Here is a 24,094-nt window from a genome sequence, read left to right as displayed (position 1 = left end):
TGTATCTCATGATTGAACTGATAGGCACATCTGCCTTGCTGTAAATATGTAATTCATAGCATGCCATACTGTTTCATGGAGGAGAAGAGACAAGAGAAGGGGACAAGACTATAGTAGAATATTATAAGCACCACTGGAGCAAGGCAGTGCTGTGGAGTAAGCACAGTCTCACTTCCCCCCCATCAATGCACACACTCCATATGGAAATCTTCTAAAATATATCTGTTTTGAAACCAGGCAATTTCTGAATGAGAAGAAGAAAAATATGGTTTAAGAGTAGTTTTGGGGTTTTTTTTTGCATACAAATATTTGTAAGAAAGTGTAACTGTGCAGAAAGATGAAAGTACTTGTAAGAAATACAACTCAAAGAATACAAAAACCATGATGAGACTCTAAAAATTCCTTCCAGAACTCTTGAAAGAATGTTTACTCACGTTTAGTCTCAGTATTCTCAGAGAAGGTGTAAGTTAAATTCTACATATATGCGTTTTCTGGTTTGAAATTGAGAGTAAAGAGAGACTTCTGTGAAGTAGTAATAAAATTCTGCACAACATCAAAAGAAGCAGAATTTGTGGCAGAGCAGATATAAAGCAAAAATTAAAAAAAAATATTGACAAAAAAATGAGTAGTTCATCCTTAACATATCCCATATTACACTGGGAAAGAACCCATATTACACTGGGGCTCTTGAAAGAATTCATAAAGGGAAAAAAAAGATGACATTTATTGTCTATATCAATCATGCATGTCCACTGAAAGTTATAAGTGCTGATAGGGATAGGTAGGTAAGAAGGCTTCAGTTAGAGCTTTCATGCACTTTCTTTGCCACCCCAATGGATACTACCAACTCAGTACTGTGAAATAATCTGCTTCTTAATCCTGTTAGGAAGTCAGAAAAGTGAGGTGGTTTTTTCTTCTCTTCAAAAGATTTGTAGCAGGGAAAGATTATGTGACAGGACAGGTCATGTAAAAGAGGTTCTCCTTAGAACTTATGTGTTATGTCAGTGCAGGAGCCAAACTAACATCCACAGGCACAGCCAAGTGTACCATTCACATCTGGGAGAAAGGCTGGGATGCCTGTCATGGACCAAACCTCTATCTTTCTATTCCTTCCTACAACTACACCTCCTATATGCATATTCAAATGTGCTAGCTCTTACTTGTCAAGTAATTTGAAATGTTACTATCCTTTATATCTCCCATCTTAACAATTTACAGGGAAAAAAACCCACAACCAAAATATTTGCTCAGGGACACCCTAAGGAACTTCTGCACTACAGGTTGCTGTGAGAAAGGATTTTGTACTGCCCAGGAGTTATCCAGGCACCAGCTTTTTATAAAGATGTTGAAGGATGAAACTGAGGAAGAAGCTGAGCAATGGCTGCAGGAGAAAGAATACTACTCTCCTTTTCAATTTTTGTAGATGCTGAAAGATCCTCTGCAACACAGACTAACTGTGCTTGTTTTTGTCACTCAGGCTCTGGTGGATTTATGGGATGTGGTTCATTCTTGCATTTTTATGCAAGAGGGAAAAACCCCACACCCCAAGGAACAGTGCCAGAATTATCCTGCTGATTCCCAGATGGTTCTTGTACAAACCATCTCATTCCTGCATTGTAAAAGCTTGCAGGAAATAGAACATCTCAGAAGACAGTAAAAGAAAATCAAGCTAAAGGCTACTGTCCTTAACTATTAAAAAATAATCTCATAGTACTACATGCAGTACTGATAGCACTCCCCTGAATAATAAAAATGCTCAATACCTCTAAATTTCAATATACAGTTTCAGTTGCTAGAAATTTTACCAGACCTCATTTATTTCAACTCTTTTCTTTAATAGTCCTGCCTCTGGCTGCAGTCTTTCAACATGTTTTCTCAAATTAATTAATTTCCAATAATGAGGTTTTTCCTTTACAGCAGTAGCAGAAGAAATTAAATAAAATCCTTACATCCCTTCTGTACCTCCGCCTTATGGACAAGAGGACCCAACAAGGACCAGCTCAGCAACTGAGTAGGAAACCAACTGGAGGGCTCATGCCCTCCTGAAGCTACCTGCTTTGGGACTTACGCTTTGTTATATGTCATATATAACAAATATATCTCTGGGCTATAGATTTCCACTGTGGTTTGGACCCCTCAAAAGCAGTAGTCTATTTGGGGGTGATGGAATTACCAGTACCACAGATCCAGCAGTTATAAATGTTGATTGCAGACTCTCTCCTACTCGAAGTTAACAAGAAAGACAAATCATTGCTGGATCAAATATTGCTAATATATTCCCATAAGAAGATCATGTCTCTGAAATTATTTGCAGGCTGGCAACCTTGAAAAAAAGGAGAGGGGTTACTGAATTTACCATAAAGATTTTATCAGGAAAATTAAGTGAAGGTGCCATTAGGGTAAAGTCTACACAAGTAAACTTGTATTGTTTAGAGACTTATTCTGTATTCCATATGTAAAAGAAACAATCTATTGATTTCAGGACGCTTCTGCCAAAGTCAACAGATCTCTCTAATGCCAACAGATTTCTTCCTCCAAAATAAAAGCCTTTATTATATAAAGACCTTTCCTAAACAGACATAATTTCTCTGCAGAGGAGGGATTTTATTTCTGATGCACATCCCCTTTGATGATGCATCTGTGTAGAACAGAAACAGCCCAAAATAAAGGTCTGCAGATACATCATTTTTGTTATGATGTTGGAGGGGCGGGTGAGTCTCACTGCAGAGCTCCACAAAGAGCAGCATGAATGCACCATGCTCCTGGACATGCACAGGCTATATTATTCTGGCTTTTGTATTGCAGCACAGTACACTACTTCACTGGGCTACCACAGGAAAGCAGATACTGCAGCATGGAACCCTCAACTTGAGCAAATACTTCTCACTTTCAAGTGTAGTACAGTAGATATTACAAAACATTTATACTTGAATATATAAAATTGTTTTAGTAAAAAAAAAGAAATAAACCCAAATAATAACCCTACAAATTTAATGGAATGTTACTTGACTGAAGAGATACAAAGGTCACCTTTCCAAATAAATAATATATATTATTTTTTTATATACTAAATGCCTGTGAAGTAAAAAAAATGGACATTCAGGAAGGGCAAGGAAGGGGTCAGGCACAGATGGCCTTGGTAAACAAAAATAGTCAGTGTTGGAAGAGAGATGGGCTAGTGTAATTATACAAGGAATTTGATAATCAAATGATAGAAAGACCACAATTTCATCGGCTGATTGGATTTACTCAGAAAAGTACACACAGGAGTGCAGTTGGTAACAATTCAACTATGTAAGCCAAATACCAGAATAATCAGCTGATACCAGTTGCTCAGGTGGGTTTAGAGGGCAGCTGAGAAAGTGAAGAGAAAGCACAAAAGTAAAATAAATGAGCAGTAGAGGCTCTGCTCTTCTTCTCTGTATTCAAGTGTGACACTATCATCTATAAAAGTACAAAACTCTTTTTGGTTCAATGAACTACATCCATTGGACACAGGGTGCAACATATCACGCAGTCTGTCAAATGCCACTGGAGTCCTTTTACAGCTGGCTGGAGTCAGAGAAGGACAAATCTGGCAGGAATGAACTTTGGGTAAAAGAATGGTGCTGGAAAATTTTCTTCCAACAAGTTGAAGCAAGAAGGGGAGTGTGGGTCAGGTCTGGCAGTCAGGATGCAAACACATCTGAGAGTGGAAGACAAACTCACAGCTGGCCAGCTCTCACTTTTGTGAGGGACTTGCAACCCAATTTATGCTTCAAATTTTGTGTGGTATGTAGGAGGGTTGCTCAGTTTTGGAAGAGCCTATAAATTTCAGGTTTTCTATCAGCTGATTGTAAAGCTATTATTCTTGAATTGTTTTTCTAGAAATTTCACATACAAAATATACTTTGCAAATGTAATTAGCAAAATTGCCACCTAGTGTAGTGAAAACTCCAAATCCTGGTAGTACAAAATGTGTAAGTGTATGAGAGCTAAATTTGAATAAAGATCAATGAACTCAGAATTAAAGTTAGGCGATGAGGGTTTTTAAAAGTACTCAGAAAAGCATGGAGGAATTCCTTCAAATTTGGCAGGCAACACACAGTGAAAGACAGAAAAACAGGCAAAATAGAAAAGTCCCTAGCAGGATTATGAAGAATAACAAATATATCAGGAAGAAATTATGTCAAATATAATACGCATACACACATACAGTGTGTTAGTTTGTGTGTCTATGTATACACTTGTATGCTACATAATATTTATTGAAGTAGTGAACTAATATTTTAGAGTTTGTCAGTAGGCTATTTCAGCTGATATAGCAGTGAATCTTTCCAAGTTCCCAGTGCTCTGCCACACAGCACTTGCAAAATTAAGACTTAGGTGAGTTTGGAAGGGTGAGCATATCTCCCAGAAGGCTCTGAACTCTGAGTCCTTTCTTTACTGTTAAATGATGCTAAATTCTCTGCTTGCTTGGTTTTTTGCTTGACTGATAGGTCAACTTAAAGTTACCCACCCTGATTGGTACGTTTTCACCTAAAATCTTTTCTAATGTACAAACAGGCTATATTTAATGAAATTCATTCAGAGATCATATTGAATAGACAGAATCTCTCCACTCTGCTCCCTTGATAAAATGACATATACAAAACCCTTATTAACGTCAAACTTATTTTATGGCTCTGAAGACAGATATATGACAATTTTGAAAAATATATTTGAAAAAGATCAATAGAAGCAGTAAGGGACAAAAGCAATGTAATAAAAATTGTCCTGTGATATATTACACTTTTGAAAGCATCTCTCACATCCCCAGATACTCTGTGCTGAATGAATATTCTTGTTGCCATTTTACTGCTCTGCTTCCTCAAGGCTAGACTCTTCAATATTTTTAGTGCACCATTTTAAGCCGACTGCAGCTGTCTCTCTAGTAACCTAATAATAAGCACGACAAAATAGAGAATACTTCTCCACAAACCATCCCAATATCATGTTTCAAAATTCAGCTCAACAATTTAAACTGCAAAACCAAACTGAAATTTACTTTGAGAGATGACATGACGGTTTTTCTATGCATCACATAAATGTGCTTGTTATAGTCCTATTTGTTTTAACAAATGGGTATAGAATAATTTATATTTACAAACATAATACTGTTTCTTTAGAAATCAGTAGATTTCTAAATTAGAATTTCATTTAGAAATGCTTAATCAATCCTAAATTAAGGACAAGGAAGTATGTTCCAGAAGCACAACAAAAGCATTTTCTCTTGCCTGATCTATTACCACAACTCTGTAAAGACCTTACTTCAAATCTCACTGAACTCACTGAAAAAAAACTGAATTCAATAACAGCACATGCAATCTGAGATCTGCTTGGCCTTAGTACAGTATATGGAATATATGACAACATAAAATTAATTTTTCAACAACATACATATTACAGATCTCTCATCCCAGTGTTCCAATCCATATAAGCATATTCTGTAGACACATTCAGCAAAAGAATAGCTAGATTACCCATAATGTAACAGGTATATATTTTTAATTTACTCTTCTTGCCTTGCCTTGTAGCACTGACAGGCATCCTTGCCAATGAAACACCAATGAGAAACATTCTGTCTCAGTGTGAGAGATTTACTCTATATTGCTAAAAAAAAAATCTATCCAAGCACCCTCAAGTAACTGCATGCTATGAAAAACACCAGAATGTTCAATAAGCTGTAAGAAAACTGCCTATAATTTTAATAAAACATTGTATTGAGGTAATTCTCTATATGGAAAAACTATCTTTTGAAATTGTAGAGAAACTTTAAGAAAGCATTTTCAGTCATGGCTGGAAGTGAGGATGTTAACTGTGTGCAATCATAGCCTCTAAAGTCTCAAATTCAGCAATTTTTTTTTAAGGTTGCTCATGCCTTATTGTAAACAAAATTGAATCTGAAAAACAATCCCTTGTTTTGACAGCTGCATGAAATATGCAATAGCAAACCAAGAAATATCAATAGCATTTAACTGTCTGAAAGTGACATTAATTTGAGGAATTAGATGAAAATGGGAAATAAACGGGCAATGGGACTTTCAGGTCTGGATCAGGAATGTGTAAAGACAAGTAATTTACAAATAATTTACAAAGATAATAAGAGACCTTGAGCTGTTTCTTTTTATAAAAGCACACTAAAATTCAGGTGTTCTCTCTAATTGTCTTGGTATTATACTTACGCTACAAGTAACAGCTATAGTGGTGTCTCTGAAAACCTTCTCTAATGGGCTTTTTCATAACCTTTCAAATCTCACCCATTCTGCCAATATACTCCACTAAAAAAAAAAATTCCTTTTTCAAAACTGGATCACATTCTATTGACCAACACCAGAAGGACAGGAATTGTCAGTTCCAGGGATCAGAGTCCTCTGCTTACACAACAGGAAGGACTTAAGTAGGTGAAACTTTCAGAGCTCCCCCACAATACCCTCCAGCCCTCACTCCTTTATCAGGAGAGATGCCATGTTAGATACAGATATTTCCCCATTAAGGAAGAGAATTAACAGTTAATCTCAATTTATAGATCTACCTTACCTTACAGTCTCTAACAGATACAGCTCTGAATTCACTAAAGATGCTGCCAAGAAGGTAGTCAAGGGATGAAAAGCCTTGGATCCCATAAGTAATGCCCCAGGGCACTCTGTCTCAGTTCAGATCAACTTTATATAAGGGAAAGAAAGAATAACAATGAGGAGGGGTGGGAGTGGTGGAGTGTAGTGGTTTAGATTTGCCAATTCGGTGCTGGTCAATGCACCAAATAATGTGGTGGGTTTAGCGCTGGCTAAAATCACCAGGGCACTTACTCATTTCTTGTTGTGAGATATGGATTAGGAGAAGGGCAAAACAGGATTAAAAGGTATAAAGAAATTGTATTAATAGAACTAAAAGAATAAGGAGCATCAGAATAAAACCTCTGGAACACTTTCCCTCCCCCTGCCCAACTTCTTTCCTTACCCAACACAGAGACAAAACCTGGGAAAGTAAAGCAGTACCAACTATACTATAGTCTTTCATCAGTTTTTTTCTCTTGCCATGTCATGGAGACTTCCCCACAAGAAACAGTTCTCTTATGGGTTTTCATTTCCACAAATAGCAGCTGCCTATGGCAGAAAAGTTCTGCCATTATGAAATTTCTCCCATTTTCACAGCCCTCCTAGAGGTGTGTCCATGGGCCATGAACTCATGGGGTATTATTTTAAGAATGAGTTGGTCAAAGGCAAAGGTTCTCTTCGTATGTCTCTATGATCATCTCCGGGAACTTCTCTCCCTGGGGGCAAAGGGTCTTCATCACTCTCATCTCTCTGTCTCACTGTTCAAGCTTTTCATGGGATCACAGCTATTCCAGCATCTGCTTGGCTTCATTAATGGATGCCTCTGCTCACATCTACAGTTTGAATATGTCATCCCCCCATACTCTCTCATGTTAAAGGGGATATTTCAGTGTATCATTGTCCATCTCCATGGCCATATCAAAAGAATGTTTCAGCCCAGCACTAAGGCATTTCCTCATTCACCTTCCATCTAGGGCTTTACTCTTTCTTTACTGATCTTGGTGTCTTCACGTTGTATTCTACGTGTCCCCACTTTGTCCTTTTTTCTCAACCGTGGGGAGACTTGTGGTCTGCAGGTCTCATCTGTGCACTGCAGATGTGGGCAGTGGCCACAGCAGTCACCATGTTGGATTTCAGGCCGCACTGGGCCCCTCCCTCTACCCAGCAGCTGCAGGGGGGCGGGTGGGCCCAGCTTGGCCTGGAGCCGTCCGTGTGGGCCAGGGGGTTTTGTGTCAACAAGATATCAGCAGCCGTGGCCCAGCCCAGCCTGGGGCTGGATCCCCACAGCCTCCATCCCCTGCCTGGGATTCACTGGGGTCCGGCCCGGCCCCCTCCCAGGCCACACAGGCCATGGGGGAGCAGGGCTGGCCCCACCAGAGCTCAGTTACCTTCTGAGGCTGGAAGCCAAGAGAGAGTTCCCAGGCTTGCTGTTTTTAAAATGTGGATCTCACAGAGGCAGATCTAATTTCTAAATGGTTCAAAATGTAATTTCTCAGAACTGGCCAGCTGTTGGCCTTTTCCAGGCACAGAGGAAGCTCCCAGCAGCTTCTCTCAGAGAAATCACTTCCATGGGTGGTTTCTTACTTCTTCCCCAAATATCAGTCAATGTGAAACCACTGCATGGAGGAAGACAGATTCAAACACAGTGCTAAAACATACCACACTAAATAATAAATTCTCTCCTGTAGGTCTGCATAATTTTTGCATACTACATCTCTTCTGACTTTTGCAGTTGATGAATCAAAAGAGAATGCAAATAACTATTAATTGGAGACAATCTCAGTTTTTACGTGCACTTTAAATGATAAACCTTTTCTGGAGCTGAAATATTACCACAGTAGCATATTATTCTAAAAAAAAAAAAAAGTATATTTTTATCAATTATTTTAATTTTCCCCATGACAAAAGACATGTTCATCTCAACACCAGGATTTACCTGAGATAAACTTACCAAATTAGTTTTATCCACTACAAAAGAGACCAAACTTCAGTATTTTGCTTTCTCAAAGAGACACCAGGTTTTTCAGTAAGGATAAAAGAAGCCCTGAAAAGTGATATTGATTCTTACCGTTCCAGAGAAATTTCAGTCTAAATGCAGATTGCTTTCACTCAAGCTGGTGTGACAGCAGGTGTTATACACATCACCATCAGCTTTTTAATCATCATAATATGTTGCCTTTAAATAAATCCTTTCATCTCAAGCTTTTATACATTATGAACAATTAAGCCTTAAAACCCCCAAGTGAGGAAGATGCATTAAGAGCCTGAACCTGCCAGGAACTTCTACAGAACAGAGTTAACTACAGAAATATAATTTAATAAAGAATGCATTTAACAAGTAAGAACAGAAAAGCAAATATAATCTTTGTGTGTATAATCTTTGAATGAGCCAAGAGCATTTCAGAAACCCAAGGGGCCACCTTCTCTGCTAGCATCAATTAGTAATCTATACCAATTTACACAGTGCCTAAGAATTTACCCTCTAAATTGTTTGAGCTACAAGACTCTAAGGAGTACATCACTGTCACTACTTATAAAACCATACTGCTGACTTGTGTCTTTGCATGCACATGTAATCATGCAAGTATTTCAGCTGATATCTAGAAAACATGCATAACATCGACTTGATTTTGCTACCTATTCCCTGTCTCTAATTGTATTTTCTCTAGAGAACTCAGTAGTAACATGTTGGGGAATGGCAAACCAAAAAGAAAATGATATACAGATACTTTTTATATATATATATATATATACATATATATATACACACATATATATACACACACACACATATATATATATATATATATATATATATATACACATATATAGACATACAGGTTGCTTTCTACAGAGTAGCGACACCTTGGTCACCAATTTGTCTTCAGAGATTCTGCATCAGTGCACTCTCTTTTTTGCCATATAGGCACCAGCATAATTTCTTGTACCTAACTGAAGTTATGAGAAATCCCTACAACTAGCTCTAGTGTACCTTTAGATTGGATATACAGGGAAAAATTTCTTCACAAAAAGGCTTGTCAAGCATTGCAAGAGTCTGCCCGGGGCAGTGGTGCAGTCACCATCCCTGGAAGTATTTAAAGGAGATGGGGACATGGTTTAGTGATGAGATAGTGCTGGGTGAACAGTTGGACTCAAGGATCTTGTAAGTCTTTTCCAACCTTAATAATTTTATGATTCTATCAGAGGTGCTGGAACTTTCCAGAAGCACAGTACTCAAAGCTTGGAGTGTCTGGCCAAAATCTTCTTTCCTAACATATGCAAAACACTCCAGATAGTGTTTGTTTGCTGCCTGAACTGGTAACAGAGCTTCAGGAGCACCAGGGGACAGATGCTGCCTATATTTTTTAGTATTTTGGATTCATTTAGGATGATATAGTTCAACATAAATTTGAAATACCTTTCTTATGCATTAGTCTGCTAATGGTACACAGTTTAGTTTCAGTGTAGAAAAAATAAAGCATCATAAAAGACAGCTTCCATAAAATACTGTGTGCATTCCTAATGGAATATGATTTCAAAACAGATTCCAGTTCCACCTTCTTAGGGTATCTCATTACAATGTTTAGATTGCAAAAACAGACTATCAGAATACTTCCTATATTTCTTGGCAATGCAGCATTTAATTTTATGGTGCATAAAATGCATTTCTCCTAACAGATGTATCAGTTCCCTAATATCATGACTAAACTGCTTCATATCCATAAATACTGTGTGGGGAACTAACTAGTTCCTCCTAACATCCTGATTCCCTGAATAACAACAAATTTAGTTTTGACTGCTCTTAAGAGATGTGATCACATGCATACCATATCTATTCTAATATACATTTTGTGATTATGCACACAAAGTGTCCCAGCTATGCATTCTAAAGTGAATAAGAATGACAGACTGTTTATAGATAAGAGATAACTAAAATAAATAATTTTTAAAAAGTGCAATATCAAGAAATTTTCCACAAAATTAAATTCAGCCTTTTAGCTGTTCAGAGGTTAGTCCCCTTCCCAAATCAAGATTAAACATCCTGTTTAATTGTGTCCTGTCCAAAAAATTAGATTTTTCTCTGTATTGGAAGATTTTGGAATGGAGAAATATAATTTCAATATTTCGTAATTAATTCAAGGAAAACCATGTGCATATGTTTCACAGTTGAGACGAATGACTGTGAGGAACCACCAGAACCAAACAGCAGTTGTACCACTGCACAGATCCTGCAGACATGCTACAAACAATAAGGCCCAAGAAGTGATCTGGAAGAACACAAAGAGACAGTTATATGACATGATTTGGGGAAATTCTTCCCTATATAACTTGTGATATGAAATAAGGTAAGATTTGTTTGATTGTTAGCTTTTTCCAGTTGCCTGCTTTGTGATTTGCTTTGGCAAAGGAGAGTGAGGTTTCTGAATATCTGTACATGCATATTTCTGTTGTCAATATCCTCATACTGAGACTTTCTGCAAACTGGTAACAGCAGCTCTGGCAGATGATGAACACCTGACTTTATAAACAACAAATTTAAGCTCCCCTAGTCCTGCCCAATGATGCAGCTTACTTACTGGATCTGGGAGTGGTTTTACTAAATCTTCTAAAAATAGTTTCCAAAAACATATTACTTGAATCTGCAAGTATCCTCTTAAAAGAACAAGCAAATGAGCTCCACGAAGTGTGTATTCTTTGAAATAAGTCACAAATCATAGGAGTGACTTCTGTGAGAATTATCTTTAGTGAAATACGCGGGTTCAAGCATAAACGGACAGCGACAAAAGAAATATCTGAAGACAAAATTAAAATTATTAGTTTGAAGTTTTGATGCAAAGTAATGTCAAATATTTCAGCACCTTGAGCAACCAGGATCTGGACTAGAAAGGAAACTGCTTCATTCAGGTCATGTTTATTTTATCTATCAAGTATAAACTATGGTAAATGAGAATGTACTTTGCAATGCATTGGCATGTTTTGATACTCTTGTTTATATGAAAATGTCACTCATCAGGTATAAGAAATAAAGCAATGCCATGTCATAATTCAATAAAATAATCAGAAACATAATACACTGTAGTATATTCTCTCATTCAGTACCTAGTCTTCAAGTACCTTACTGGAAATCAGCGTACACTAAGCATTATTCTACATGACAGTTTGTTTAACACCAAAGCATACTACTCAAGCCAAGAATGAGATATATGTATGTGTAATATGGAGATACATATATCAGATAGAACAATTTTGCTTATTTTGAAAACCTTAGTGTTTATTTCAAAGGTACGCATCTGACCTGCTGTAAAGCAGCCCTGTGGAGAAGAACTCGAGTATCTCAATGGAAAACAAACTGTCCAAGATCCAGCAGTGTCCTGTGGCCAAGGAGGCAAATGATATCCTGCAATGCTTTAGGGAGACCATTGCCAGTAGGTCGAGGTTGGTGATCCTGCCCCTCTACTCAGCCCTGGTAAGGCATATCTGGAGTGCTGTGTCCTGTTCTGGGCTCCACAGCACAGGAGAGACACTGAGCTCCTGGAGTGGGTCCAGTGGAGACTAACAAAGATGACAAAGAGATGGAGAATCTCTCTAAGGAAGAAAGGCCAAGGGAGCTGGGCCTGTTCAGCCTTGAGAAGAGCTGACTTGAGAGGGGAACCTGTCAATGCAGGGAGATGTCAGAAGATAGACCAGGCTCCATCTGCTCAGTGGTGCCAGGCAGTGTGAGGAGAGGCAGTGGGCAGGAACTGATGCATGGAAGTTCAACATGAATATGATGAACAACTTTACTGTGCAGGTGACTGTATATTGGAACAGATGCCCAGAGAGGGTGTGTTGTCTCCCTCAGTGGAGATAATCAAGCACTACCGGGTTCCAATCCGGTCATATGCTCTGGGATGACACTGCTTGAGCAGAGAGGCTGGAACAGATAATAGACTGTGGTCCCTTTCAATCCTGTCCATTCTGTGATTCTGTTTCCAGCAACACAATTGTAAAGTCAATAATATGCCTAATAATATCAGGTAGAAAATAAAAGCAAAGCACCACAAATACTTAAGTCATGTGTTGTTTCACTAATACAAATTCCAACAGACTAAAGGTACTTTTCAAGTATCTTCCTCTCCATTCTAGTGAAAAAAAAAATCATTCCTGAGATCTTAAACTTACAGTGTTCTCACACAAGTGGCTACATATAGAAGTAATTTCTGTTTAAACACACTTTCTGAGTTAAGTAAGATTTGACTTTTTAAAAAAGAAGTATATGGTTTCACTGAGCAGTACTCAAGTAGTCATTTCTAATGTACACTGACAAAACAAGTCAAATTGTGGGAAAAATATAGGTCTCTGAATAACTTTGTGAAATTTTATTCACACTACTGTTATGTTGTTGCTGTTTTCTTTTTTTTTTTCCAAAAAATCTCCCAGTAGAATTACCAGGTGTGTTCTACACTATAAATAATACTGCATAGCAAAAAGAAGATAGATCACTTACAGTGTACATAATCTGTTATTAATAGCAAACAAAACTATTGCTGCTGGATAGCACCAGATTAAGATGTCCTGTTGCTGTGTAAACAGAAAACTTGAAATAAAAATATATACTGGACAGAAAGCAAGCTTCTAGTTAAAATTACTGTAACTGCTCTGCACTGCAGCTGACACGTCAACATTTCAGGAATTGACATTTTATTATCAGGCCAGAAATCTGATAATTGTACAGCCACCAAATGGGCTTGAAGAAAGTAATGGGAAGCAGCACCAAACCTATACAGAGAGAGAAATCTGCTGCATGTGAATGCACAGCCTGACAGGCTTGTGCTTCTGAAAGTAATCCAGAGTTTGAAGTCATATATTTAACCACAAAATAGTGTCAGTAACAGGGCAAGATTCCTCAGTCTGCCCTGCAGTGTACTGCCATAGACTATTACATCCATCTAAAATAAACTTTTTAAATTGTGCTCTATATGGCACATTAGCCAGCACAATAATTCTCAAGTTCCAGAGGGTTGGCCAAACAAAAGCTATAGGGCAAGATAAAGACTGAAATTCTTACAGTGGAGTGTCAGATACAAGAAATACTGGGATTTTGCTATTTCCATGAAAAAGCTCGGCTTTTTCAGGGTCCACAACCCCATTTACTCAATTGACCAGTATCAGGGTAAAGACACATGTAAGATATTTAGCAGCTGAATGAAGATACTTAAGAATTAATTTATTTTTGTTGTTTCCGAAAGACACATAAAGGAATTAGATACTTTTGTATCAGTTAGAAACTCAAGGGAATTTAGCCTAGGTCATTCACCTATTGTATTTTGTTACTGTTAAATAAATCAACAAATCTAGCATCACAATACAACTTCTACAGTGACTTAGATCTATCTCTATTGTGCCACTGAGGAGGTAGTTCAGTGAAATGGGAATGTTTCTCAGAGCTGAACCAAATGAGATTATAAGATTTGCCATGTGCAAACTTCTAAGAAATCTGAGTCAAGCTAAAAATGTTGTGACAGACCAGGAGCAAGACAAAACAACAAGGTATCCTTTGGGAACAGCAACTAGTCAAAGCATTGATGGAAAATGATACTGTTCATTCATGAAAAAGCAAAACCTCACAAGGAAATAACAAAACAGCCCACCAAATAATTTTAACACAAAGAAAAATAGAGGTAGTTTCTCCAAGCTGAAACATTTCAATGCATTCTCTAGAATATAAAATCCATATATTGAACCTTGGTGCTTCACTAACATGTTTGTGCCAAATAAACCTGTAGCAATAAAAAAATAAAAAATAAAAAATACAGCAAAACCTGTAGCTGTAAAGCATTGCTTTACATTAGTAACTACAATTTAGTGCTGCCAATACTTTAGAGCAGAGGGTAGGAACAGTTGATAATGTGACCTAAAACAATATTAAATATACCCAGTTGTATTAGAAGAGTGTTGCAATGAAGTTAATGTTTTACATTTGCTTATTATAGCAAATACTTCCCTAACAAAAACACCAAAAAAAAACCCCCAACAACACCAATAACAACAAAAACAATGCCATACACTAGGGCACAGAGATCCAATGAAGTGTAAATTTAACATATGAGCACCTTGATTATGTGCTGTGTAAGATCATGCAGGTCAGGTTCAGAGAGGTTGCCTTCTCTACTGTCCTAACCCCTAGGTGTTTTAATCTCCAAGAAAAAAAAAAAATAAATATGCTTAGTGATGTTAGGAAACCTGAATGTGATCTCAACTGGTTTCTAAGAGCATTGCCATCACATTGGGAAGTCTCTCTAAATCCTTGCAGTACTGAAAAGGGTTTTTCCTTTTTTTTCTTTCTTTTTTTTTCTGAATAGAGGCTCTACCTCTATTACTGTTAACTTGTGGGTAACAATCTTCATGAGAATATCCATACTGAGGGGGAAGAAATCCTGAAGCCAAGATGTTAGTAGAAGAATCAGTTTGAGAAGTCGCTGGGGTGAGGAAATAAGCCCACAGAACAGCTACCAAACATAGAATTTTTGTTTCCACTTGGCCAGTGTTATAAATAAAATCAGCCAAATTTTATCAATAAGGATTTTATTGAAAAATGTGTAAAATCGAATTATGGAAACAACCACATCACAGTCAGTGTCAAGCCCGGGACTGGCACTGGGTGAACTCTGAACTATCCTCTATTGCACTGATTCCCCCAAGTTCACAGCCTGTCTTTTGGAGAGCTGCATTTTATACAGTTTTTTCAGTTTGAGGCTATGTAGCCTAAGTTTCTTTCTTTATCTTGTGTTGTTACATATTTATATTTCTGCTGCTGGGCTGCTGATGAGTTTTCTGAGAAGGAGATGAAATTTGAGTGTTTTTTTCAGGAAGCAGGCTTTGAGATGTAGAATCGTGGTGTGCTGCCCTCAGCTTCTGAGCTTGCTGACATAGTTTTCTAAGACTTTCCCAGGACAGTAACTGTAAACATAGAGATAGGTATACATTCCTTCTGTTACACATCTTGTGATGGACATCTCTCATGGCCAGTGCAGTGGGAAAGTGTTATCCTGACCATCCAATCCCTGGCCGTGGTCAGAAACCTAGAAATCCTGGGAGGAAAAATAAACTCTTGCTTCCTTTCACCACACCTCGAGCTGTGTCCATGTGATCTATTCAGCACCAGTGACAACAGTGGTGACTTTTTTCCTCAGAAGGAGAGGGAGTCTGAGTAGTTTTTTTGGAGAAACTAACACTGAGATGCATGGTCCGGGAGAATCAGATCAGGTCGGTATCAGGCATTAATCACCGGGTTGTTAGAGCACCTATCTTGCTTGGGTGGACCTGCCTCTTCTCAGTGTCATCTTAACTGCAGGGTCGTTCTCATGCAAATTCCTGGATTTCCAGCAGCTGCTTTTGCAATCTCAAGTTGCTTGTGTGTTGTTTTTTTTTTACATAAAACATTCTTTTATACTTGATTTTATATGTGTACAATAAAATGTGGATTATATCAACATATAACAGCCAGCCTCTGAGATTTGCCATTTGGAATAATCAAGTCTTTAGAGGAACTCCAGTTTCTTTAATATACTGAAAATCCATCCTGTTGTTTCACTTGTTTTAAATAGGCAGAGGCAAATAGTGCATCATCAAGTGTACTAATTGATTCAAATGCAGTGCATACTAAATTAAGGGGGTTGGAAATGCTGGAAAAATTAAACACAGCATTAATAAAGCTGGAAATAGCTTAATAAAGCTGGAAATAAGATCTGAACAACCTAAGGCTATTTCTGATATTTCTTTATTTCCGTTTAAATAGATGTCTTCCTGTAGACTGTTATCAGCTCAGCAGGAGCCTTTCAAGAGAGGCATTTTTCTCATTCTGTGCATTTTAAGTTATGTTTCTATGAAATCCAGCCTGTCTGTAAAAGCTGCTGCCAATTCATATTAAAACCATAACTAGAGATAAGTAATGATAATATCAGGAGAGCATGTGAGCTGCAAATTCAATCTAAACCTTTATCTCAAATACAAAATCTGCTAGCTTATCTTGCAGATAGGCAGTTATTGCACACAAAAGCAAGAAAACATCTAAAAGAACAATAAGAAAACAATCCTCATTAGAAGGATTCTCCTCTATATAAATCGATTGTTGAAGTCCTTGGCTGGCAGCAAGGCACTGATTCCACCTTCCTTCTATGTTTCTGAAAAGGGTACATCATCACTTGAAGGTGTGGAAATGGACGGGGTTGAAGAGAGCACTGCTTGGTAAGCACACACTAAATAAGATGGGAGAGGATAAAGTACCCCAGATCCAAAGGACAAGCAGCCAAGAGGCCTCTAACATCTCTTGATATATTTCTAAAGAGTGCCAGAGTTAAGGAATACCAGCTAGGCTTCAAGAGAAGGGACAATCACCCGCAAGAAACTTGGAGCTTTGCTCAAACGCCATGCAAGACAAGGGACAGATGAATTTTATCTTTCTCTTCCGAAAGTTTCAGGAAAAAAACACAAAGAAAGAAAAATGGAGCAGTGGAAGAAGAAAATAAAGGAAACAAAACAGTTGGGATGTGTGAGAAACTGAAAAAACACACAGAAAAATCTAGTACCCCTTGATGTAAATCTCTTTGACAACAAATCACCAGAAAAAGGGAATACTGCTGTCTACACCAGAATTCTGGCCACATCTTTTCATATTTAAATTTTTTAAAAATCAAAAGAGAAATGCCTGCTGAGTTCAAAAGGCAGAAGAATCCCATAAAGGTAAGTACTAGCTTTCAACACCTAAACTAGCTTTCTACACCTAAAACTGTGTAGAAATTAAAAGAAAGCTGTTATAATTGGAAAAGGAACCAAAGTCACAGTAAGATGTGCATGAAAGTCTGAAAACAGATTCTGATGACTAAAAGGTAACTTTAAATATAAATCCATTGTCCTGATTCAGTTAAAGAATTATAATTCTTAATTGTACAGATTGTGAAAGGACTTCTCATGTAAAATTAAGAGCAAAGATGCTGTCCTGCTACTTCTAATACAAATTGATCATTCATTCTAATAACTGCAGCTCTTCAAGATATTTTGTAGCAAAATCATCCCATGTTCATGAACTCCATGAACTATCAGTGCAAAAGCACTTCAAGTAACTAAAAAAGAACATTCTGCAGCTCTGGTGAAAATTAAGCAAATCAGCTCCAAGGACTGAAACCCCAATGACTGCTCTCCCAAATAAGCATCTGAGTTGGCAGATCAGTCTAAGACATAATGCTTTTGTCTCCGGAAGGTTATTACATGCTGTTGTCTTCCCCATTTTTGCCACTGGCACATCTCTAACACTGTTACAGTACTGTTTAGTTACAGCTTGGCCTTTTGCACATTTAATGATGGCTACAGATGTAAAGGGTGGCAATCTGAGTGGTACAGCTCCGCAATAAAGCTAACATCATATCTTTCTGATATGCATTCACAGCTTTTCCCTGAAGTCTGCTGCAGCTTTGACAAGTACGTGTATCCTCGACAGACTATTAATGTCTAATATAAATCAGAATTGAGAAACAAACACCAAAATGTTTAAGTTGAAAGGAGAAAGGCTAAATATTATCTACAGAAATCTACAATGCGGCTCATTCTGTCCTAGAGGAATTGAGGGAGAAAAAAAATCTTGAGCCATTAGACAAGAATTATTACAAGTAAGAAAACAAGGCTTATACGGAATCCTGCTTGTTAAGGACTTCTGAGGTGACACCTAGACCAGCCCTGTCTACCCCTGCACATTCCACACACCCATCAGTAACCAGGTGTGCACAGTAATTGTGCACATTAAGTGACATGACGAAGAGGGCACAGAGCATGATACCTTGGATGGCTCAGGGATTGTCTTAGCATGAAAAGACATATGCCTCAGAAGAACTAAACTGAGAAATTAAACAGCAGTAAATTCTTAGTCCCTAACACACTGAAACGAATAAAAAACCCCAACTCTCACAGCAAGATGAACTTCAGTGAAACTGAACAAAATGCTCAGTGAGAGTAAAGCAAAGTGGTATGGATGTAGTCTGGTATGCTCAGATAAACTTTTAAAAGTAGTAAAGCAGTCACAAACCACAGCTCAGCTAGTTCCAACCAGTCTGGTCTATCTTTATTCACAATCTCTTCTGCTACTTCCACTCTGATGTTACTTCAACAGTTAAGGCTTTCTAATAGGAGCTCTCCTCATTTGAAGAAAAATTTCCTTTCTTCCAGGACACAGCTGCTGCCCGAACAAGTCAATTATACTGTCAGCAGAAGAATGAACTAAAAGCCTGGCAGCAGCAGTGATCCCAGTCCTGGAAGAGATAGGAGCTGAAAGGGCATCTCTGAGACATTCATTAACTAAAGAAGTTCCAACAAATTCAGCATACATCATCTTATCGGTGTTTCTACTGACATTACCAGCTACTCTGAAAATGAGAAGAGTCACTGAGAAGTAGCCACAGCACTCATGTTCCTCTCCATGACCAAAATACCCTGGACAAGCATGATCTCCCCAGTAGAAGTATTAACCAAGACAAACAATAAGATTATTTAAAAGGGGCTTCAAAAACTGACGTTTTTTCCAAAGCTCCTTCTTATTTGCTTCTCTGAAGTCTCTCAGAGGGCTACATTTTCTTTATCGAAGTTGTAGAGAAATTACACAGAAGCACTGTCAGTCAAATGGATATTAATTTCCATGTCATGGAATATAAGTGGAATAAAGGAGGATATAGTCACTGAGTCTCTACTATTTTTTGAAAGGTGCACTTACTGAACGGCTGTCTGAAGAAGTTTTCCATTTTGCTTTCATGGTTTGTATCACCTTGGCTAGGCTAGAATCTTTTGAGAAGATGACACATGGAAATACAGGAAGCTATCAGTGTGTAGGTAACCCCCAGGATTTGCTGTTTCCCACACAACTTCCAACGACCCCCTTGCCCAGACACAAGAAGTTAATATTACAAGAGTTAATATTACAAACCATGGATCATGGTTTGCTGCAATGACAAAACCACAATTTACCTGTAGAAACTATTCTTATCATAATATACTCCTATTAATACTGCAAAAAGAGTGCTTGTCATCTTTTCGAGATCTTTCCAGATGTGAAACTTAACTTAGGCTTTTCCTCATGCTCCAAGAAGAAAATGCATGGAGGTTCCCAGCTTACGACTGCTTTGAAGGATCAGGGGTGGGTCAGGGTTGGGGCCAGAGAGGAAGAATTTAGATGGTATTTGGCCAATTCCCTGTCACTCCTGCCTCAGCCCTGCTTTTTCTGCTGCTTGCCAGCCCATCTACTGAGAGCACAACATACTCAAGCACTTGTATCCCTTCTGCCCAGGTCTGTGTTGGAGCTGCCATGACATTGTGTGAAGCAGAAAGGGAAATCTTTCTCTAAGATAGACACTGTGTTTATATGCTTTTAGCTCTGGAAGACAAACTGTATTTAGAAGGGTGACTGTGTATTTAGAAGGGGAATTATACAAAATAAATACATAATAAATATGGTTTGTACAGTCTCTTAAATAGCAAAACTGCATTTTTCTGAACATTGACTAAGTTTTTTTCCCAAAAAGATGATAGAATCTTGCTTGTTAACCCAACTGCAGCTGCAGAAAACACTGTTGGCTTTTAGAATTTCTGCACAACAATTCTGAAATCTCTTTTCTTGTCACTCTGCCGCAGCAACATTCCATTAAGCAGATATTCACTTTATAGTTTATTTTGCAACAGACATTCATCTACATCTATTTTACATGAACTAAATATGATATTGACCAGATGCTTAAATGATACAAGAGCTGACTGCAGTGCTTATCTTTATTTACTGCTCTGGCTTGAGCTGTATATATTTCTAAACATTTGAATATGTGCTGGTGAGATTAAAACATTTTTTCACATTTTTCCCCATTCAGGTCAGGTCACTGACTTTGATTTTGGTTTTAGACTCTCTTTATATAGTTATAGTTAAAATAAACATTCCCATGGAGAAAAATGAATTTAATTGATTAAATTGGTATTTTAGGTACAATCAGGAAGGGTGTAGGGGGTTGTGTGGTTGAGTTTTTAAGCTCTTCTCAGATGGGCCATTGTCCTAATTTCTCTCTTTAAAGGCCAGTGCAAATAATGCTATGCATAAAAGCTGGACTTCATCAGTAGATAAGTGAGGCTTTTCTCATTGAAAGCTTTCTTTCAATGAAAGAAATAAGCAATTTCTTATAATAAGCATTTTCTTATATTTTTTTTCCCTTGTTTTTTCATTTATCCACTTGGATACTGAGATCCATGTGTTGATCCTGTAGCACAGATGCACAAATGGTAACAGCACAACTAGCATCCCAAACCACAACTACCATCACATTGATGGCATCTGAGTTAACACGTAAAGCACACCCTGAGGGGAGTGCCAAAGTTCCGTTATATATGTCCTTGTGCTCCCTCACCCACGTTTATTTGTGCCATGAAACCAAACCTTTGTACCTCTGAACTTTTAGCTTCTGCCTGAAATAAGATATTAATGTTCTTACCTCTTCATTTACTTCTTGCCCTAAATAGTTTCTCTCCCATTTTTCACTCAGTGCATTAACTGCTAGGTTGGATTTCTTATTCAATAATCCAAGTATTAAATGCACATAGAGATTTCCTGGTTTTGATCCTTTTCATTGAAATGCAAACCATGTCTTTATTATGTCTTTAAACACCTTGAAATGGAACAGCTTACCTAAAAAACACTTCTTTTGCACCTCCTCCTTAGTAGAAGACCTTGACCTAGTAAATACATCGTAACTTGTCAGTGCCGAAAACTCTTCCCTGCGTTTTGGAACCATGGTCATGGTCTGACCATGGCACTGTCCTGATCTGGCCAATCAATCACTTCAACCTCTGATTTGTCATCGAGTAGAAAATATGATATGCAGAGAGTCATGAAGAACTTGTATGTGGCAAGGGTAGATTGAGTCACGGTGCCTATCGACAGGGTGAGATCATTCCTACGCCCAGACCACCCCAGCTCCTGCTACCAGGCAAGGCCACCTACCAGAAGTACATCACCACAGCTGGTTTTGTTCCTCCATGGTGCCAGAGGATGTGGCAGGGTCTGTGAAAAGCTGCTTGGTGCCAGATGTCAGCCATTACCACCCCTCATGTAGAAATGTCCCACTCCCCTTCCAGGGGCACACAGATGTAGTAAAGAACTATGCCCTTACCTGTAAACCTCTTTCATTAACACCCCAGAGACTTTTAATGCTGATCCCCCTCCTTCCATTCATACACAGACAACTCACATGAAGTTTTGCTCAGAAGTGCTGCTACAGCTACAATTGTGGCAGCATAGGAAATCACCAAATCCTTGCAGCCTATCTCAGCACTTTGTCTTCTCTGAGCTCTTCCCCTTTGAGATTTTTGTATTAAATAACTGTATATGGAATTAGTAATTTAAAAATTCTGACATTATTACACCTTAAATGCTCAGGAATCTGACTTCCAAGCTTCTACATTCTTTATAATTTTGTATCATTTGCTCTTGTAACTACAGTGTCCTTCACCATTTTTTTTCTTGTCCCTTGTTGTTTATCTCTCACTGGATTTGTACATTTGTACAAGTAACTCTTCACTAGCTTAATACTGCTATGCTAAAAAAAAACAACTCTCTTTAGTCCATTTTTATCATATACATTCTGCATTTCTGCACACACCCTCACAGTCATCACTGAAAACGTTCCCCATTTAAAATCAGCTTTCTGGGACAAACATGACAGAAATATATTAAATATCTTCAAAGAGATCATACATTAATTTTTTGTACAATATTAAAGCTTCTTTGCCTCTAGTAAAAGTACCTCACCTTTCGCTGAGCTGGTTCTCAGCAGCAGCTCACTCTCACCTAAAGCAATAGACCAATACCACCTCACTTTCTATGGTACTTCAAAATGAGAAGTCCCAGCTGTATAGAAAAGCTCCCTGTAATCAGCTTCTAAGACTTCTTAGGCTATTACAGTATTTAAAGACAATGATTACATTAATTCACAAGACCATATAATTCTTCCTGGAGGAGAATTCAGCGTGGAAGTCCTCCCAAACCCCGCCATAAGTCATCATTAATACATAAATTGTTAGGATTATTGAGGCCTTTTTGGTATTTTGAACGGTAACCTACCATGATATCCACTAGCTTTCACACTGAGTTGTCAGTACTACCCTCTAACTGAGTAACACCACCTTGCAAGACACCCATATCTATCCGGACTAATTCACCACAAAGGCTTCTGCTGAATTCCCAAACTGGATTGAGGCCCACAGTGGCTTTGGCCCAGTTAACACTGCTGAAATAAGCACTGTTCATTTTGTTACACAGGAGAATCAACATACCCAGTGTAATAAATTAATCTATGAGTAAAAATTCGTAAAGGTATAATTAAAATATATATGTGATTGCGATGTCATAAAAAATATAACATATAATGGGAATAAGTCCTTCTCCGGATCTGGTCGTAATTCTCCTCCGAGAGGCAACAGATTGCAGCCAAGTACCCAGATAACAATCACAAGCAGGCACATCAGCCCAGAAAGAATGGGCAGGACACGGGCCATCGAACAAACAAAAGAACGGGCCCGGACGAGATATCACCGAGCCCGAGCATCTCCGCCCTGCCCACCTGTGTTGGAGAAATGGAAAACCTAGACAAAGGAAGAGGAGACAGCCGAGATAGCCATTGGCTCCAGGATGGGTTCCACCACTCCACCCTAATGGCCCGGACCAAAATGATATCAAAAAGACATCCTGGACCTCTTTACATATGAAGAGCCTCTGCCCAACGTCTATGGACCCTATTCTCCAGTGCCAGGAAATCTATTCTTTGAACAATCAAGAACCTCTTAACAAAGGGTGCCTGCTTGGAATTTAGCCTCGGGACACAAACTTCCTATAAAAACCCAGGCCAAAGGACTCTCAGGCATGGATTTGGGAGCATCTATACCTTGCGTATAGACCCTGTCCACCCAGCGCTGCGCTGCTTATTTTATTGTGGTTTTTTCTCGTTGTTCGAATTTATTATTGTTTGATAATAAATTTTCTCTTTTATATAACCCGAAATTGCCTTTGCATTTATAACACCAGGAAGCATTTTGCATTTAGAGACTGCTTAAATAATTTCATAGACCTCAAGAGACTTTGCTTCCTGGTCATTCCAAAAACTGCAGTAAAAGAACCTGACCCAACGAGAGCTGTTCACAAGGTAAAGAATGTCAGAAAACAAGATGTCTGTGAAACCTGCTGAGAACCAACCAGCTACTAAAATATAAGCAGCGGATACTAAGGAAGTATGTTTTTCCAATGCCAAGTTCCCAAGCTGTTTTTCAGGGCAGCCACGGACATATCTCTAAACCAAGGCAACACACTTTTGTCGCTGTTGGACACGAAGTAGAAAGGTGGATTCAATCACAGCAGCCAGAATGAGATGCTCAGGAAAAGCTTTATTGTCCAAACTTTTCAGCTTTTTATAGGGTATTACGATAGAGGTTTAACTTGATTGGTAAAGGGAACACCACCTCTC

The 24,094-nt window shown here is 38.2% G+C and overlaps 1 protein-coding gene and 1 long non-coding RNA gene across 6 annotated transcripts in view; one reads left to right on the top strand and one right to left on the bottom strand.

Annotated features, from left to right (window-relative positions):
- The window catches only part of NELL1 (neural EGFL like 1), a 324,035-nt gene that overhangs the window by 76,035 nt on the left and 223,906 nt on the right, over positions 1-24,094 (bottom strand). The window lies entirely within an intron of this gene.
- Positions 15,669-20,048, top strand: LOC147652438 (uncharacterized). Its single transcript, XR_015288348.1, has 3 exons — positions 15,669-15,821; positions 16,747-17,297; positions 18,001-20,048. It is a non-coding gene; the product is annotated as an uncharacterized LOC147652438 (long non-coding RNA).

The sequence above is a fragment of the Cyanistes caeruleus genome, chromosome 6 (assembly GCF_971803275.1).
Source record: "Cyanistes caeruleus chromosome 6, bCyaCae1.hap1.1, whole genome shotgun sequence".
NCBI lineage: Eukaryota > Metazoa > Chordata > Aves > Passeriformes > Paridae > Cyanistes > Cyanistes caeruleus.
Note: the sequence above shows the minus strand (reverse complement) of the source record. Positions and strands in the feature narration are given on the sequence as shown.